We start from the raw sequence: 17,565 nt of genomic DNA on the forward strand, positions 1-17,565 counted from the left end.
AAAGTGTCTGGAAATATCAGCAACCATCAGGGTAAGAGTGACAACAGGTCCACATGGGGGAAATCCTTACAAATGGCTTAATGAGTCATTTCAACGCAATCGTGTTATTATTTATTTTTAGGGTTTAACAAGGCAGCTCACCTGTGACTTGACATTAGATGCGGCGACTTTGATTACCCTGCAGACGATATTTTTGTTCTTCCCGCCAATACAATCCACTGACAACGACCGACGAGTTCTGCGTTCCGAGATTATTTTTGTTATTTGCCTGTTTGGGGCCCGCCTGTGAAATTGCGCGATTCTTGCAATTCTCTTTCAGCCTCTCATCAACTAGCTGTTTTTGCAGAATATTAAAAATACGATAGTTATTCACTACTCATATTAACTAGGTGTCATTTACGTTACCTTAAGTCATTTATTTTTCAACTGGATTTTACAAAGGTGCATGACATGCAGGCGCTAAAAAGTTGTCAGGAGGGGGTTTCAAACCATGCCTATAGGGGAGTCTGCGACCTGAATGACTTAATGGTTATTTTCAATGCAATCAAGTTTTTTCTTTTTCTTTTAGGGTTTAACAAGGTTTCTCACCTGTTACCTGTGGCTTGACTTTAGATGTGGCCAGTTCGATTACCCTGCAGACTATAAGAGTGTCTTCAGAATATGGCCAATTTGACATGAATTTAAAAATGCCTCAGATAGGACCAAAAAAGTGTCTGGAGCTTCCCGTCAGGGTAAGAGTGACAACAGGTTTCCACATGTCAAAATGGGGGAAATCTTAGCAAATGGCTTAATGGTTATTCATGAGAATCGTGTTGTTGTATTGTTGAGTGTATCATGGGATCTCACCTGAAATCTGTGGCTTGACTACAAACCTGTAACCTATGCTACTGTGGCCTATAGAGCTAGAAGGCTGGATAACCAGGTGTGTAAAGGTGTGAAGTGGGATAGATGGCCTGCAGTCCTATCCCAAATGGACAACTAATCCCTATGTACTTGCGGAGATCTGAGAGGATGCGATTGGTATAAGAAACACGACTAAACTTCAACCTCCGGAGGGGTCAAAAAAATGCATTTTTGCTTGTCGGCAGGATTTGAACCTGCGCAGGAAGATCCTAATGGATTTCTAGTCCATCGCCTTAACCACTCGGCCACGACAACGTTGACAGAAGAAAACAGGCTTGTTAGGAGTGAATGGGCCAACAGGCATAGCCTACAGAAAGTGAAATTTAACAACTGAAAGATAATGCAGTAACTCATTATAATGCAATAACACAAAATGTTCCCCTCATTCATTTGTTATTAAGTCCAGCTGTTTTCTTATTTAACCTTGATCTTTGCTCAGCTCCAGAAGGTCTGCATTTGAGAGTGTTTATTATGAATTGTTATTTCACTGTGTGAAGTTGTTATTTCATCATTCTTATTATTACTGCTGAGCAGCATGACTCCTGAGAGGCACTAAAAAACTGTCAGAAGTGGGATTTGAACCCACGCCTCCATGGGAGACTGCGACCTGAACGCAGCGCCTTAGACCGCTCGGCCATCCTGACTACAGCACAGTAACTGGGTATCGGGTTAAAGTGTATGCGGTAAAAGTAGAAATATGAACAACGCTCTAAAATCACCACAGAGACCAGAACAACTATGCACGATACTGACTTGCACTTTCAATAGTCATTTGTTTTTATAAATTAAAAAGTCCAGTCATTGATTTAACCTCAATATGGCCTTCAATGAGAAAGAGTAGTAAATCGTCATTGAATGAGCGCTAAACTGGCATCAGAATATGGCCATTCTGATATAAATGATAAAATTCCTCAGATAAGACTGAAAAAGTGTCTGGAAATATCAGCAACCATCAGGGTAAGAGTGACAACAGGTCCACATGGGGGAAATCCTTACAAATGGCTTAATGGATCATTTCAACGCAATCGTGTTATTATTTATTTTTAGGGTTTAACAAGGCAGCTCACCTGTGACTTGACATTAGATGCGGCGACTTCGATTACCCTGCAGACGATATTTATGTTCTTCCCGCCAATATAATCCACTGACAACGACCGACGAGTTCTGCGTTCCGAGATTATTTTTGTTATTTGCCTGTTTGGGGCCCGCCTGTGAAATTGCGCGATTCTTGCAATTCTCTTTCAGCCTCTCATCAACTAGCTGTTTTTGCAGAATATTAAAAATACGATAGTTATTCACTACTCATATTAACTAGGTGTCATTTACGTTACCTTAAGTCTTTTATTTTTCAACTGGATTTTTACAAAGGTGCATGACATGCAGGCGCTAAAAAGTTGTCAGGAGGGGGTTTCAAACCATGCCTATAGATGCAATCGAGTTTTTTCTTTTTCTTTTAGGGTTTAAAAAGGTTTCTCACCTGTGACCTGTGGCTTGACTTTAGATGTGGCCAGTTCGATTACCCTGCAGACTATAAGAGTGTCTTCAGAATATGGCCAATTTGACATGAATTTAAAAATGCCTCAGATAGGGTCTGCATTGAGAGTGTTTATTATGAATTGTTATTTCACTGTGTGAACTAAAAAACTGTCAGAAGTGGGATTTGAACCCACGCCTCCATGGGAGACTGCGACCTGAACGCAGCGCCTTAGACCGCTCGGCCATCCTGACTACAGCACAGTAACTGGGTATCGGGTTAAAGTGTATGCGTTAAAAGTAGAAATATGAACAACGTCTTTGATTTAACCTCAATATGGCCTTCAATGGGAAAGAGTAGTAAATCGTCATTGAATGAGCGCTAAACTGGCATCAGAATATGGCCATTCTGATAGAAATGATAAAATTCCTCAGATAAGACTGAAAAAGTGTCTGGAAATATCAGCAACCATCAGGGTAAGAGTGACAACAGGTCCACATGGGGGAAATCCTTACAAATGGCTTAATGGGTCATTTCAACGCAATCGTGTTATTATTTATTTTTAGGGTTTAACAAGGCAGCTCACCTGTGACTTGACATTAGATGCGGCGACTTCGATTACCCTGCAGACGATATTCTTGTTCTTCCCGCCAATACAATCCACTGACAACGACCGACGAGTTCTGCGTTCCGAGATTATTTTTGTTATTTGCCTGTTTGGGGCCCGCCTGTGAAATTGCGCGATTCTTGCAATTCTCTTTCAGCCTCTCATCAACTAGCTGTTTTTGCAGAATATTAAAAATACGATAGTTATTCACTACTCATATTAACTAGGTGTCATTTACGTTACCTTAAGTCATTTATTTTTCAACTGGATTTTACAAAGGTGCATGACATGCAGGCGCTAAAAAGTTGTCAGGAGGGGATTTCAAACCATGCCTATAGGGGAGTCTGCGACCTGAATGACTTAATGGTTATTTTCAATGCAATCGAGTTTTTTCTTTTTCTTTTAGGGTTTAACAAGGTTTCTCACCTGTTACCTGTGGCTTGACTTTAGATGTGGCCAGTTCGATTACCCTGCAGACTATAAGAGTGTCTTCAGAATATGGCCAATTTGACATGAATTTAAAAATGCCTCAGATAGGACCAAAAAAGTGTCTGGAGCTTCCCGTCAGGGTAAGAGTGACAACAGGTTTCCACATGTCAAAATGGGGGAAATCTTAGCAAATGGCTTCATGGTTATTCATGAGAATCGTGTTGTTGTATTGTTGAGTGTATCATGGGATCTCACCTGAAATCTGTGGCTTGACTACAAACCTGTAACCTATGCTACTGTGGCCTATAGAGCTAGAAGGCTGGATAACCAGGTGTGTAAAGGTGTGAAGTGGGACAGATGGCCTGCAGTCCTATCCCAAATGGACAACTAATCCCTATGTACTTGCGGAGATCTGAGAGGATGCGATTGGTATAAGAAACACGACTAAACTTCAACCTCCGGAGGGGTCAAAAAAATGCATTTTCGTTGTCGGCAGGATTTGAACCTGCGCAGGAAGATCCTAATGGATTTCTAGTCCTATCGCCTTAACCACTCGGCCACGACAACGTTGACAGAAGAAAACAGGCTTGTTAGGAGTGAATGGGCCAACAGGCATAGCCTACAGAAAGTGAAATTTAACAACTGAAAGATAATGCAGTAACTCATTATAATGCAATAACACAAAATGTTCCCCTCATTCATTTGTTATTAAGTCCAGCTGTTTTCTTATTTAACCTTGATCTTTGCTCAGCTCCAGAAGGTCTGCATTTGAGAGTGTTTATTATGAATTGTTATTTCACTGTGTGAAGTTGTTATTTCATCATTCTTATTATTACTGCTGAGCAGCATGACTCCTGAGAGGCACTAAAAAACTGTCAGAAGTGGGATTTGAACCCACGCCTCCATGGGAGACTGCGACCTGAACGCAGCGCCTTAGACCGCTCGGCCATCCTGACTACAGCACAGTAACTGGGTATCGGGTTAAAGTGTATGCGGTAAAAGTAGAAATATGAACAACGCTCTAAAATCACCACAGAGACCAGAACAACTATGCACGATACTGACTTGCACTTTCAATAGTCATTTGTTTTTATAAATTAAAAAGTCCAGTCATTGATTTAACCTCAATATGGCCTTCAATGGGAAAGAGTAGTAAATCGTCATTGAATGAGCGCTAAACTGGCATCAGAATATGGCCATTCTGATATAAATGATAAAATTCCTCAGATAAGACTGAAAAAGTGTCTGGAAATATCAGCAACCATCAGGGTAAGAGTGACAACAGGTCCACATGGGGGAAATCCTTACAAATGGCTTAATGAGTCATTTCAACGCAATCGTGTTATTATTTATTTTTAGGGTTTAACAAGGCAGCTCACCTGTGACTTGACATTAGATGCGGCGACTTCGATTACCCTGCAGACGATATTTTTGTTCTTCCCGCCAATACAATCCACTGACAACGACCGACGAGTTCTGCGTTCCGAGATTATTTTTGTTATTTGCCTGTTTGGGGCCCGCCTGTGAAATTGCGCGATTCTTGCAATTCTCTTTCAGCCTCTCATCAACTAGCTGTTTTTGCAGAATATTACAAATACGATAGTTATTCACTACTCATATTAACTAGGTGTCATTTACGTTACCTTAAGTCATTTATTTTTCAACTGGATTTTACAAAGGTGCATGACATGCAGGCGCTAAAAAGTTGTCAGGAGGGGGTTTCAAACCATGCCTATAGGGGAGTCTGCGACCTGAATGACTTAATGGTTATTTTCAATGCAATCGAGTTTTTCTTTTTCTTTTAGGGTTTAACAAGGTTTCTCACCTGTTACCTGTGGCTTGACTTTAGATGTGGCCAGTTCGATTACCCTGCAGACTATAAGAGTGTCTTCAGAATATGGCCAATTTGACATGAATTTAAAAATGCCTCAGATAGGACCAAAAAAGTGTCTGGAGCTTCCCGTCAGGGTAAGAGTGACAACAGGTTTCCACATGTCAAAATGGGGGAAATCTTAGCAAATGGCTTCATGGTTATTCATGAGAATCGTGTTGTTGTATTGTTGAGTGTATCATGGGATCTCACCTGAAATCTGTGGCTTGACTACAAACCTGTAACCTATGCTACTGTGGCCTATAGAGCTAGAAGGCTGGATAACCAGGTGTGTAAAGGTGTGAAGTGGGATAGATGGCCTGCAGTCCTATCCCAAATGGACAACTAATCCCTATGTACTTGCGGAGATCTGAGAGGATGCGATTGGTATAAGAAACACGACTAAACTTCAACCTCCGGAGGGGTCAAAAAAATGCATTTTCATTGTCGGCAGGATTTGAACCTGCGCAGGAAGATCCTAATGGATTTCTAGTCCATCGCCTTAACCACTCGGCCACGACAACGTTGACAGAAGAAAACAGGCTTGTTAGGAGTGAATGGGCCAACAGGCATAGCCTACAGAAAGTGAAATTTAACAACTGAAAGATAATGCAGTAACTCATTATAATGCAATAACACAAAATGTTCCCCTCATTCATTTGTTATTAAGTCCAGCTGTTTTCTTATTTAACCTTGATCTTTGCTCAGCTCCAGAAGGTCTGCATTTGAGAGTGTTTATTATGAATTGTTATTTCACTGTGTGAAGTTGTTATTTCATCATTCTTATTATTACTGCTGAGCAGCATGACTCCTGAGAGGCACTAAAAAACTGTCAGAAGTGGGATTTGAACCCACGCCTCCATGGGAGACTGCGACCTGAACGCAGCGCCTTAGACCGCTCGGCCATCCTGACTACAGCACAGTAACTGGGTATCGGGTTAAAGTGTATGCGGTAAAAGTAGAAATATGAACAACGCTCTAAAATCACCACAGAGACCAGAACAACTATGCACGATACTGACTTGCACTTTCAATAGTCATTTGTTTTTATAAATTAAAAAGTCCAGTCATTGATTTAACCTCAATATGGCCTTCAATGGGAAAGAGTAGTAAATCGTCATTGAATGAGCGCTAAACTGGCATCAGAATATGGCCATTCTGATATAAATGATAAAATTCCTCAGATAAGACTGAAAAAGTGTCTGGAAATATCAGCAACCATCAGGGTAAGAGTGACAACAGGTCCACATGGGGGAAATCCTTACAAATGGCTTAATGGGTCATTTCAACGCAATCGTGTTATTATTTATTTTTAGGGTTTAACAAGGCAGCTCACCTGTGACTTGACATTAGATGCGGCGACTTCGATTACCCTGCAGACGATATTTTTGTTCTTCCCGCCAATACAATCCACTGACAACGACCGACGAGTTCTGCGTTCCGAGATTATTTTTGTTATTTGCCTGTTTGGGGCCCGCCTGTGAAATTGCGCGATTCTTGCAATTCTCTTTCAGCCTCTCATCAACTAGCTGTTTTTGCAGAATATTAAAAATACGATAGTTATTCACTACTCATATTAACTAGGTGTCATTTACGTTACCTTAAGTCATTTATTTTTCAACTGGATTTTACAAAGGTGCATGACATGCAGGCGCTAAAAAGTTGTCAGGAGGGGGTTTCAAACCATGCCTATAGGGGAGTCTGCGACCTGAATGACTTAATGGTTATTTTCAATGCAATCGAGTTTTTTCTTTTTCTTTTAGGGTTTAACAAGGTTTCTCACCTGTTACCTGTGGCTTGACTTTAGATGTGGCCAGTTCGATTACCCTGCAGACTATAAGAGTGTCTTCAGAATATGGCCAATTTGACATGAATTTAAAAATGCCTCAGATAGGACCAAAAAAGTGTCTGGAGCTTCCCGTCAGGGTAAGAGTGACAACAGGTTTCCACATGTCAAAATGGGGGAAATCTTAGCAAATGGCTTCATGGTTATTCATGAGAATCGTGTTGTTGTATTGTTGAGTGTATCATGGGATCTCACCTGAAATCTGTGGCTTGACTACAAACCTGTAACCTATGCTACTGTGGCCTATAGAGCTAGAAGGCTGGATAACCAGGTGTGTAAAGGTGTGAAGTGGGACAGATGGCCTGCAGTCCTATCCCAAATGGACAACTAATCCCTATGTACTTGCGGAGATCTGAGAGGATGCGATTGGTATAAGAAACACGACTAAACTTCAACCTCCGGAGGGGTCAAAAAAATGCATTTTCGTTGTCGGCAGGATTTGAACCTGCGCAGGAAGATCCTAATGGATTTCTAGTCCATCGCCTTAACCACTCGGCCACGACAACGTTGACAGAAGAAAACAGGCTTGTTAGGAGTGAATGGGCCAACAGGCATAGCCTACAGAAAGTGAAATTTAACAACTGAAAGATAATGCAGTAACTCATTATAATGCAATAACACAAAATGTTCCCCTCATTCATTTGTTATTAAGTCCAGCTGTTTTCTTATTTAACCTTGATCTTTGCTCAGCTCCAGAAGGTCTGCATTTGAGAGTGTTTATTATGAATTGTTATTTCACTGTGTGAAGTTGTTATTTCATCATTCTTATTATTACTGCTGAGCAGCATGACTCCTGAGAGGCACTAAAAAACTGTCAGAAGTGGGATTTGAACCCACGCCTCCATGGGAGACTGCGACCTGAACGCAGCGCCTTAGACCGCTCGGCCATCCTGACTACAGCACAGTAACTGGGTATCGGGTTAAAGTGTATGCGGTAAAAGTAGAAATATGAACAACGCTCTAAAATCACCACAGAGACCAGAACAACTATGCACGATACTGACTTGCACTTTCAATAGTCATTTGTTTTTATAAATTAAAAAGTCCAGTCATTGATTTAACCTCAATATGGCCTTCAATGGGAAAGAGTAGTAAATCGTCATTGAATGAGCGCTAAACTGGCATCAGAATATGGCCATTCTGATATAAATGATAAAATTCCTCAGATAAGACTGAAAAAGTGTCTGGAAATATCAGCAACCATCAGGGTAAGAGTGACAACAGGTCCACATGGGGGAAATCCTTACAAATGGCTTAATGAGTCATTTCAACGCAATCGTGTTATTATTTATTTTTAGGGTTTAACAAGGCAGCTCACCTGTGACTTGACATTAGATGCGGCGACTTCGATTACCCTGCAGACGATATTTTTGTTCTTCCCGCCAATACAATCCACTGACAACGACCGACGAGTTCTGCGTTCCGAGATTATTTTTGTTATTTGCCTGTTTGGGGCCCGCCTGTGAAATTGCGCGATTCTTGCAATTCTCTTTCAGCCTCTCATCAACTAGCTGTTTTTGCAGAATATTAAAAATACGATAGTTATTCACTACTCATATTAACTAGGTGTCATTTACGTTACCTTAAGTCATTTATTTTTCAACTGGATTTTACAAAGGTGCATGACATGCAGGCGCTAAAAAGTTGTCAGGAGGGGGTTTCAAACCATGCCTATAGGGGAGTCTGCGACCTGAATGACTTAATGGTTATTTTCAATGCAATCAAGTTTTTTCTTTTTCTTTTAGGGTTTAACAAGGTTTCTCACCTGTTACCTGTGGCTTGACTTTAGATGTGGCCAGTTCGATTACCCTGCAGACTATAAGAGTGTCTTCAGAATATGGCCAATTTGACATGAATTTAAAAATGCCTCAGATAGGACCAAAAAAGTGTCTGGAGCTTCCCGTCAGGGTAAGAGTGACAACAGGTTTCCACATGTCAAAATGGGGGAAATCTTAGCAAATGGCTTCATGGTTATTCATGAGAATCGTGTTGTTGTATTGTTGAGTGTATCATGGGATCTCACCTGAAATCTGTGGCTTGACTACAAACCTGTAACCTATGCTACTGTGGCCTATAGAGCTAGAAGGCTGGATAACCAGGTGTGTAAAGGTGTGAAGTGGGACAGATGGCCTGCAGTCCTATCCCAAATGGACAACTAATCCCTATGTACTTGCGGAGATCTGAGAGGATGCGATTGGTATAAGAAACACGACTAAACTTCAACCTCCGGAGGGGTCAAAAAAATGCATTTTCGTTGTCGGCAGGATTTGAACCTGCGCAGGAAGATCCTAATGGATTTCTAGTCCATCGCCTTAACCACTCGGCCACGACAACGTTGACAGAAGAAAACAGGCTTGTTAGGAGTGAATGGGCCAACAGGCATAGCCTACAGAAAGTGAAATTTAACAACTGAAAGATAATGCAGTAACTCATTATAATGCAATAACACAAAATGTTCCCCTCATTCATTTGTTATTAAGTCCAGCTGTTTTCTTATTTAACCTTGATCTTTGCTCAGCTCCAGAAGGTCTGCATTTGAGAGTGTTTATTATGAATTGTTATTTCACTGTGTGAAGTTGTTATTTCATCATTCTTATTATTACTGCTGAGCAGCATGACTCCTGAGAGGCACTAAAAAACTGTCAGAAGTGGGATTTGAACCCACGCCTCCATGGGAGACTGCGACCTGAACGCAGCGCCTTAGACCGCTCGGCCATCCTGACTACAGCACAGTAACTGGGTATCGGGTTAAAGTGTATGCGGTAAAAGTAGAAATATGAACAACGCTCTAAAATCACCACAGAGACCAGAACAACTATGCACGATACTGACTTGCACTTTCAATAGTCATTTGTTTTTATAAATTAAAAAGTCCAGTCATTGATTTAACCTCAATATGGCCTTCAATGGGAAAGAGTAGTAAATCGTCATTGAATGAGCGCTAAACTGGCATCAGAATATGGCCATTCTGATATAAATGATAAAATTCCTCAGATAAGACTGAAAAAGTGTCTGGAAATATCAGCAACCATCAGGGTAAGAGTGACAACAGGTCCACATGGGGGAAATCCTTACAAATGGCTTAATGAGTCATTTCAACGCAATCGTGTTATTATTTATTTTTAGGGTTTAACAAGGCAGCTCACCTGTGACTTGACATTAGATGCGGCGACTTTGATTACCCTGCAGACGATATTTTTGTTCTTCCCGCCAATACAATCCACTGACAACGACCGACGAGTTCTGCGTTCCGAGATTATTTTTGTTATTTGCCTGTTTGGGGCCCGCCTGTGAAATTGCGCGATTCTTGCAATTCTCTTTCAGCCTCTCATCAACTAGCTGTTTTTGCAGAATATTAAAAATACGATAGTTATTCACTACTCATATTAACTAGGTGTCATTTACGTTACCTTAAGTCATTTATTTTTCAACTGGATTTTACAAAGGTGCATGACATGCAGGCGCTAAAAAGTTGTCAGGAGGGGGTTTCAAACCATGCCTATAGGGGAGTCTGCGACCTGAATGACTTAATGGTTATTTTCAATGCAATCAAGTTTTTTCTTTTTCTTTTAGGGTTTAACAAGGTTTCTCACCTGTTACCTGTGGCTTGACTTTAGATGTGGCCAGTTCGATTACCCTGCAGACTATAAGAGTGTCTTCAGAATATGGCCAATTTGACATGAATTTAAAAATGCCTCAGATAGGACCAAAAAAGTGTCTGGAGCTTCCCGTCAGGGTAAGAGTGACAACAGGTTTCCACATGTCAAAATGGGGGAAATCTTAGCAAATGGCTTCATGGTTATTCATGAGAATCGTGTTGTTGTATTGTTGAGTGTATCATGGGATCTCACCTGAAATCTGTGGCTTGACTACAAACCTGTAACCTATGCTACTGTGGCCTATAGAGCTAGAAGGCTGGATAACCAGGTGTGTAAAGGTGTGAAGTGGGACAGATGGCCTGCAGTCCTATCCCAAATGGACAACTAATCCCTATGTACTTGCGGAGATCTGAGAGGATGCGATTGGTATAAGAAACACGACTAAACTTCAACCTCCGGAGGGGTCAAAAAAATGCATTTTCGTTGTCGGCAGGATTTGAACCTGCGCAGGAAGATCCTAATGGATTTCTAGTCCATCGCCTTAACCACTCGGCCACGACAACGTTGACAGAAGAAAACAGGCTTGTTAGGAGTGAATGGGCCAACAGGCATAGCCTACAGAAAGTGAAATTTAACAACTGAAAGATAATGCAGTAACTCATTATAATGCAATAACACAAAATGTTCCCCTCATTCATTTGTTATTAAGTCCAGCTGTTTTCTTATTTAACCTTGATCTTTGCTCAGCTCCAGAAGGTCTGCATTTGAGAGTGTTTATTATGAATTGTTATTTCACTGTGTGAAGTTGTTATTTCATCATTCTTATTATTACTGCTGAGCAGCATGACTCCTGAGAGGCACTAAAAAACTGTCAGAAGTGGGATTTGAACCCACGCCTCCATGGGAGACTGCGACCTGAACGCAGCGCCTTAGACCGCTCAGCCATCCTGACTACAGCACAGTAACTGGGTATCGGGTTAAAGTGTATGCGGTAAAAGTAGAAATATGAACAACGCTCTAAAATCACCACAGAGACCAGAACAACTATGCACGATACTGACTTGCACTTTCAATAGTCATTTGTTTTTATAAATTAAAAAGTCCAGTCATTGATTTAACCTCAATATGGCCTTCAATGGGAAAGAGTAGTAAATCGTCATTGAATGAGCGCTAAACTGGCATCAGAATATGGCCATTCTGATATAAATGATAAAATTCCTCAGATAAGACTGAAAAAGTGTCTGGAAATATCAGCAACCATCAGGGTAAGAGTGACAACAGGTCCACATGGGGGAAATCCTTACAAATGGCTTAATGAGTCATTTCAACGCAATCGTGTTATTATTTATTTTTAGGGTTTAACAAGGCAGCTCACCTGTGACTTGACATTAGATGCGGCGACTTTGATTACCCTGCAGACGATATTTTTGTTCTTCCCGCCAATACAATCCACTGACAACGACCGACGAGTTCTGCGTTCCGAGATTATTTTTGTTATTTGCCTGTTTGGGGCCCGCCTGTGAAATTGCGCGATTCTTGCAATTCTCTTTCAGCCTCTCATCAACTAGCTGTTTTTGCAGAATATTAAAAATACGATAGTTATTCACTACTCATATTAACTAGGTGTCATTTACGTTACCTTAAGTCATTTATTTTTCAACTGGATTTTACAAAGGTGCATGACATGCAGGCGCTAAAAAGTTGTCAGGAGGGGGTTTCAAACCATGCCTATAGGGGAGTCTGCGACCTGAATGACTTAATGGTTATTTTCAATGCAATCGAGTTTTTCTTTTTCTTTTAGGGTTTAACAAGGTTTCTCACCTGTTACCTGTGGCTTGACTTTAGATGTGGCCAGTTCGATTACCCTGCAGACTATAAGAGTGTCTTCAGAATATGGCCAATTTGACATGAATTTAAAAATGCCTCAGATAGGACCAAAAAAGTGTCTGGAGCTTCCCGTCAGGGTAAGAGTGACAACAGGTTTCCACATGTCAAAATGGGGGAAATCTTAGCAAATGGCTTCATGGTTATTCATGAGAATCGTGTTGTTGTATTGTTGAGTGTATCATGGGATCTCACCTGAAATCTGTGGCTTGACTACAAACCTGTAACCTATGCTACTGTGGCCTATAGAGCTAGAAGGCTGGATAACCAGGTGTGTAAAGGTGTGAAGTGGGACAGATGGCCTGCAGTCCTATCCCAAATGGACAACTAATCCCTATGTACTTGCGGAGATCTGAGAGGATGCGATTGGTATAAGAAACACGACTAAACTTCAACCTCCGGAGGGGTCAAAAAAATGCATTTTCGTTGTCGGCAGGATTTGAACCTGCGCAGGAAGATCCTAATGGATTTCTAGTCCATCGCCTTAACCACTCGGCCACGACAACGTTGACAGAAGAAAACAGGCTTGTTAGGAGTGAATGGGCCAACAGGCATAGCCTACAGAAAGTGAAATTTAACAACTGAAAGATAATGCAGTAACTCATTATAATGCAATAACACAAAATGTTCCCCTCATTCATTTGTTATTAAGTCCAGCTGTTTTCTTATTTAACCTTGATCTTTGCTCAGCTCCAGAAGGTCTGCATTTGAGAGTGTTTATTATGAATTGTTATTTCACTGTGTGAAGTTGTTATTTCATCATTCTTATTATTACTGCTGAGCAGCATGACTCCTGAGAGGCACTAAAAAACTGTCAGAAGTGGGATTTGAACCCACGCCTCCATGGGAGACTGCGACCTGAACGCAGCGCCTTAGACCGCTCGGCCATCCTGACTACAGCACAGTAACTGGGTATCGGGTTAAAGTGTATGCGGTAAAAGTAGAAATATGAACAACGCTCTAAAATCACCACAGAGACCAGAACAACTATGCACGATACTGACTTGCACTTTCAATAGTCATTTGTTTTTATAAATTAAAAAGTCCAGTCATTGATTTAACCTCAATATGGCCTTCAATGGGAAAGAGTAGTAAATCGTCATTGAATGAGCGCTAAACTGGCATCAGAATATGGCCATTCTGATATAAATGATAAAATTCCTCAGATAAGACTGAAAAAGTGTCTGGAAATATCAGCAACCATCAGGGTAAGAGTGACAACAGGTCCACATGGGGGAAATCCTTACAAATGGCTTAATGAGTCATTTCAACGCAATCGTGTTATTATTTATTTTTAGGGTTTAACAAGGCAGCTCACCTGTGACTTGACATTAGATGCGGCGACTTTGATTACCCTGCAGACGATATTTTTGTTCTTCCCGCCAATACAATCCACTGACAACGACCGACGAGTTCTGCGTTCCGAGATTATTTTTGTTATTTGCCTGTTTGGGGCCCGCCTGTGAAATTGCGCGATTCTTGCAATTCTCTTTCAGCCTCTCATCAACTAGCTGTTTTTGCAGAATATTAAAAATACGATAGTTATTCACTACTCATATTAACTAGGTGTCATTTACGTTACCTTAAGTCATTTATTTTTCAACTGGATTTTACAAAGGTGCATGACATGCAGGCGCTAAAAAGTTGTCAGGAGGGGGTTTCAAACCATGCCTATAGGGGAGTCTGCGACCTGAATGACTTAATGGTTATTTTCAATGCAATCAAGTTTTTTCTTTTTCTTTTAGGGTTTAACAAGGTTTCTCACCTGTTACCTGTGGCTTGACTTTAGATGTGGCCAGTTCGATTACCCTGCAGACTATAAGAGTGTCTTCAGAATATGGCCAATTTGACATGAATTTAAAAATGCCTCAGATAGGACCAAAAAAGTGTCTGGAGCTTCCCGTCAGGGTAAGAGTGACAACAGGTTTCCACATGTCAAAATGGGGGAAATCTTAGCAAATGGCTTCATGGTTATTCATGAGAATCGTGTTGTTGTATTGTTGAGTGTATCATGGGATCTCACCTGAAATCTGTGGCTTGACTACAAACCTGTAACCTATGCTACTGTGGCCTATAGAGCTAGAAGGCTGGATAACCAGGTGTGTAAAGGTGTGAAGTGGGATAGATGGCCTGCAGTCCTATCCCAAATGGACAACTAATCCCTATGTACTTGCGGAGATCTGAGAGGATGCGATTGGTATAAGAAACACGACTAAACTTCAACCTCCGGAGGGGTCAAAAAAATGCATTTTCAGTTGTCGGCAGGATTTGAACCTGCGCAGGAAGATCCTAATGGATTTCTAGTCCATCGCCTTAACCACTCGGCCACGACAACGTCGACAGAAGAAAACAGGCTTGTTAGGAGTGAATGGGCCAACAGGCATAGCCTACAGAAAGTGAAATTTAACAACTGAAAGATAATGCAGTAACTCATTATAATGCAATAACACAAAATGTTCCCCTCATTCATTTGTTATTAAGTCCAGCTGTTTTCTTATTTAACCTTGATCTTTGCTCAGCTCCAGAAGGTCTGCATTTGAGAGTGTTTATTATGAATTGTTATTTCACTGTGTGAAGTTGTTATTTCATCATTCTTATTATTACTGCTGAGCAGCATGACTCCTGAGAGGCACTAAAAAACTGTCAGAAGTGGGATTTGAACCCACGCCTCCATGGGAGACTGCGACCTGAACGCAGCGCCTTAGACCGCTCGGCCATCCTGACTACAGCACAGTAACTGGGTATCGGGTTAAAGTGTATGCGGTAAAAGTAGAAATATGAACAACGCTCTAAAATCACCACAGAGACCAGAACAACTATGCACGATACTGACTTGCACTTTCAATAGTCATTTGTTTTTATAAATTAAAAAGTCCAGTCATTGATTTAACCTCAATATGGCCTTCAATGGGAAAGAGTAGTAAATCGCCATTGAATGAGCGCTAAACTGGCATCAGAATATGGCCATTCTGATATAAATGATAAAATTCCTCAGATAAGACTGAAAAAGTGTCTGGAAATATCAGCAACCATCAGGGTAAGAGTGACAACAGGTCCACATGGGGGAAATCCTTACAAATGGCTTAATGAGTCATTTCAACGCAATCGTGTTATTATTTATTTTTAGGGTTTAACAAGGCAGCTCACCTGTGACTTGACATTAGATGCGGCGACTTCGATTACCCTGCAGACGATATTTTTGTTCTTCCCGCCAATACAATCCACTGACAACGACCGACGAGTTCTGCGTTCCGAGATTATTTTTGTTATTTGCCTGTTTGGGGCCCGCCTGTGAAATTGCGCGATTCTTGCAATTCTCTTTCAGCCTCTCATCAACTAGCTGTTTTTGCAGAATATTAAAAATACGATAGTTATTCACTACTCATATTAACTAGGTGTCATTTACGTTACCTTAAGTCATTTATTTTTCAACTGGATTTTACAAAGGTGCATGACATGCAGGCGCTAAAAAGTTGTCAGGAGGGGGTTTCAAACCATGCCTATAGGGGAGTCTGCGACCTGAATGACTTAATGGTTATTTTCAATGCAATCAAGTTTTTTCTTTTTCTTTTAGGGTTTAACAAGGTTTCTCACCTGTTACCTGTGGCTTGACTTTAGATGTGGCCAGTTCGATTACCCTGCAGACTATAAGAGTGTCTTCAGAATATGGCCAATTTGACATGAATTTAAAAATGCCTCAGATAGGACCAAAAAAGTGTCTGGAGCTTCCCGTCAGGGTAAGAGTGACAACAGGTTTCCACATGTCAAAATGGGGGAAATCTTAGCAAATGGCTTCATGGTTATTCATGAGAATCGTGTTGTTGTATTGTTGAGTGTATCATGGGATCTCACCTGAAATCTGTGGCTTGACTACAAACCTGTAACCTATGCTACTGTGGCCTATAGAGCTAGAAGGCTGGATAACCAGGTGTGTAAAGGTGTGAAGTGGGATAGATGGCCTGCAGTCCTATCCCAAATGGACAACTAATCCCTATGTACTTGCGGAGATCTGAGAGGATGCGATTGGTATAAGAAACACGACTAAACTTCAACCTCCGGAGGGGTCAAAAAAATGCATTTTCGTTGTCGGCAGGATTTGAACCTGCGCAGGAAGATCCTAATGGATTTCTAGTCCATCGCCTTAACCACTCGGCCACGACAACGTTGACAGAAGAAAACAGGCTTGTTAGGAGTGAATGGGCCAACAGGCATAGCCTACAGAAAGTGAAATTTAACAACTGAAAGATAATGCAGTAACTCATTATAATGCAATAACACAAAATGTTCCCCTCATTCATTTGTTATTAAGTCCAGCTGTTTTCTTATTTAACCTTGATCTTTGCTCAGCTCCAGAAGGTCTGCATTTGAGAGTGTTTATTATGAATTGTTATTTCACTGTGTGAAGTTGTTATTTCATCATTCTTATTATTACTGCTGAGCAGCATGACTCCTGAGAGGCACTAAAAAACTGTCAGAAGTGGGATTTGAACCCACGCCTCCATGGGAGACTGCGACCTGAACGCAGCGCCTTAGACCGCTCGGCCATCCTGACTACAGCACAGTAACTGGGTATCGGGTTAAAGTGTATGCGGTAAAAGTAGAAATATGAACAACGCTCTAAAATCACCACAGAGACCAGAACAACTATGCACGATACTGACTTGCACTTTCAATAGTCATTTGTTTTTATAAATTAAAAAGTCCAGTCATTGATTTAACCTCAATATGGCCTTCAATGGGAAAGAGTAGTAAATCGCCATTGAATGAGCGCTAAACTGGCATCAGAATATGGCCATTCTGATATAAATGATAAAATTCCTCAGATAAGACTGAAAAAGTGTCTGGAAATATCAGCAACCATCAGGGTAAGAGTGACAACAGGTCCACATGGGGGAAATCCTTACAAATGGCTTAATGGGTCATTTCAACGCAATCGTGTTATTATTTATTTTT

The 17,565-nt window shown here is 41.0% G+C and overlaps 16 non-coding genes across 16 annotated transcripts; all 16 read right to left on the reverse strand.

Annotated features, from left to right (window-relative positions):
- Positions 1-1,464: 1,464 nt before the first annotated feature.
- On the reverse strand, positions 1,465-1,547 carry trnal-cag. Its single transcript has one exon. It is a non-coding gene; the product is annotated as a tRNA-Leu (tRNA).
- A 1,001-nt stretch (positions 1,548-2,548) lies between these two features.
- trnal-cag lies at positions 2,549-2,631 on the reverse strand. The gene has a single exon. It is a non-coding gene; the product is annotated as a tRNA-Leu (tRNA).
- Positions 2,632-4,286: 1,655 nt separating this feature from the next.
- On the reverse strand, positions 4,287-4,369 carry trnal-cag. Its single transcript has one exon. It is a non-coding gene; the product is annotated as a tRNA-Leu (tRNA).
- A 1,356-nt stretch (positions 4,370-5,725) lies between these two features.
- trnas-aga lies at positions 5,726-5,807 on the reverse strand. Its single transcript has one exon. It is a non-coding gene; the product is annotated as a tRNA-Ser (tRNA).
- A 306-nt stretch (positions 5,808-6,113) lies between these two features.
- trnal-cag lies at positions 6,114-6,196 on the reverse strand. Its single transcript has one exon. It is a non-coding gene; the product is annotated as a tRNA-Leu (tRNA).
- A 1,357-nt stretch (positions 6,197-7,553) lies between these two features.
- On the reverse strand, positions 7,554-7,635 carry trnas-aga. Its single transcript has one exon. It is a non-coding gene; the product is annotated as a tRNA-Ser (tRNA).
- Positions 7,636-7,941: 306 nt separating this feature from the next.
- Positions 7,942-8,024, reverse strand: trnal-cag. Its single transcript has one exon. It is a non-coding gene; the product is annotated as a tRNA-Leu (tRNA).
- A 1,357-nt stretch (positions 8,025-9,381) lies between these two features.
- trnas-aga lies at positions 9,382-9,463 on the reverse strand. Its single transcript has one exon. It is a non-coding gene; the product is annotated as a tRNA-Ser (tRNA).
- A 306-nt stretch (positions 9,464-9,769) lies between these two features.
- On the reverse strand, positions 9,770-9,852 carry trnal-cag. Its single transcript has one exon. It is a non-coding gene; the product is annotated as a tRNA-Leu (tRNA).
- A 1,357-nt stretch (positions 9,853-11,209) lies between these two features.
- trnas-aga lies at positions 11,210-11,291 on the reverse strand. The gene has a single exon. It is a non-coding gene; the product is annotated as a tRNA-Ser (tRNA).
- A 1,745-nt stretch (positions 11,292-13,036) lies between these two features.
- trnas-aga lies at positions 13,037-13,118 on the reverse strand. Its single transcript has one exon. It is a non-coding gene; the product is annotated as a tRNA-Ser (tRNA).
- Positions 13,119-13,424: 306 nt separating this feature from the next.
- trnal-cag lies at positions 13,425-13,507 on the reverse strand. The gene has a single exon. It is a non-coding gene; the product is annotated as a tRNA-Leu (tRNA).
- Positions 13,508-14,865: 1,358 nt separating this feature from the next.
- On the reverse strand, positions 14,866-14,947 carry trnas-aga. Its single transcript has one exon. It is a non-coding gene; the product is annotated as a tRNA-Ser (tRNA).
- Positions 14,948-15,253: 306 nt separating this feature from the next.
- On the reverse strand, positions 15,254-15,336 carry trnal-cag. Its single transcript has one exon. It is a non-coding gene; the product is annotated as a tRNA-Leu (tRNA).
- Positions 15,337-16,693: 1,357 nt separating this feature from the next.
- On the reverse strand, positions 16,694-16,775 carry trnas-aga. Its single transcript has one exon. It is a non-coding gene; the product is annotated as a tRNA-Ser (tRNA).
- Positions 16,776-17,081: 306 nt separating this feature from the next.
- trnal-cag lies at positions 17,082-17,164 on the reverse strand. Its single transcript has one exon. It is a non-coding gene; the product is annotated as a tRNA-Leu (tRNA).
- Between the last annotated feature and the right edge of the window lie 401 nt (positions 17,165-17,565).

This window comes from Oncorhynchus mykiss, unplaced genomic scaffold, assembly GCF_013265735.2.
Source record: "Oncorhynchus mykiss isolate Arlee unplaced genomic scaffold, USDA_OmykA_1.1 un_scaffold_292, whole genome shotgun sequence".
Lineage (NCBI taxonomy): Eukaryota > Metazoa > Chordata > Actinopteri > Salmoniformes > Salmonidae > Oncorhynchus > Oncorhynchus mykiss.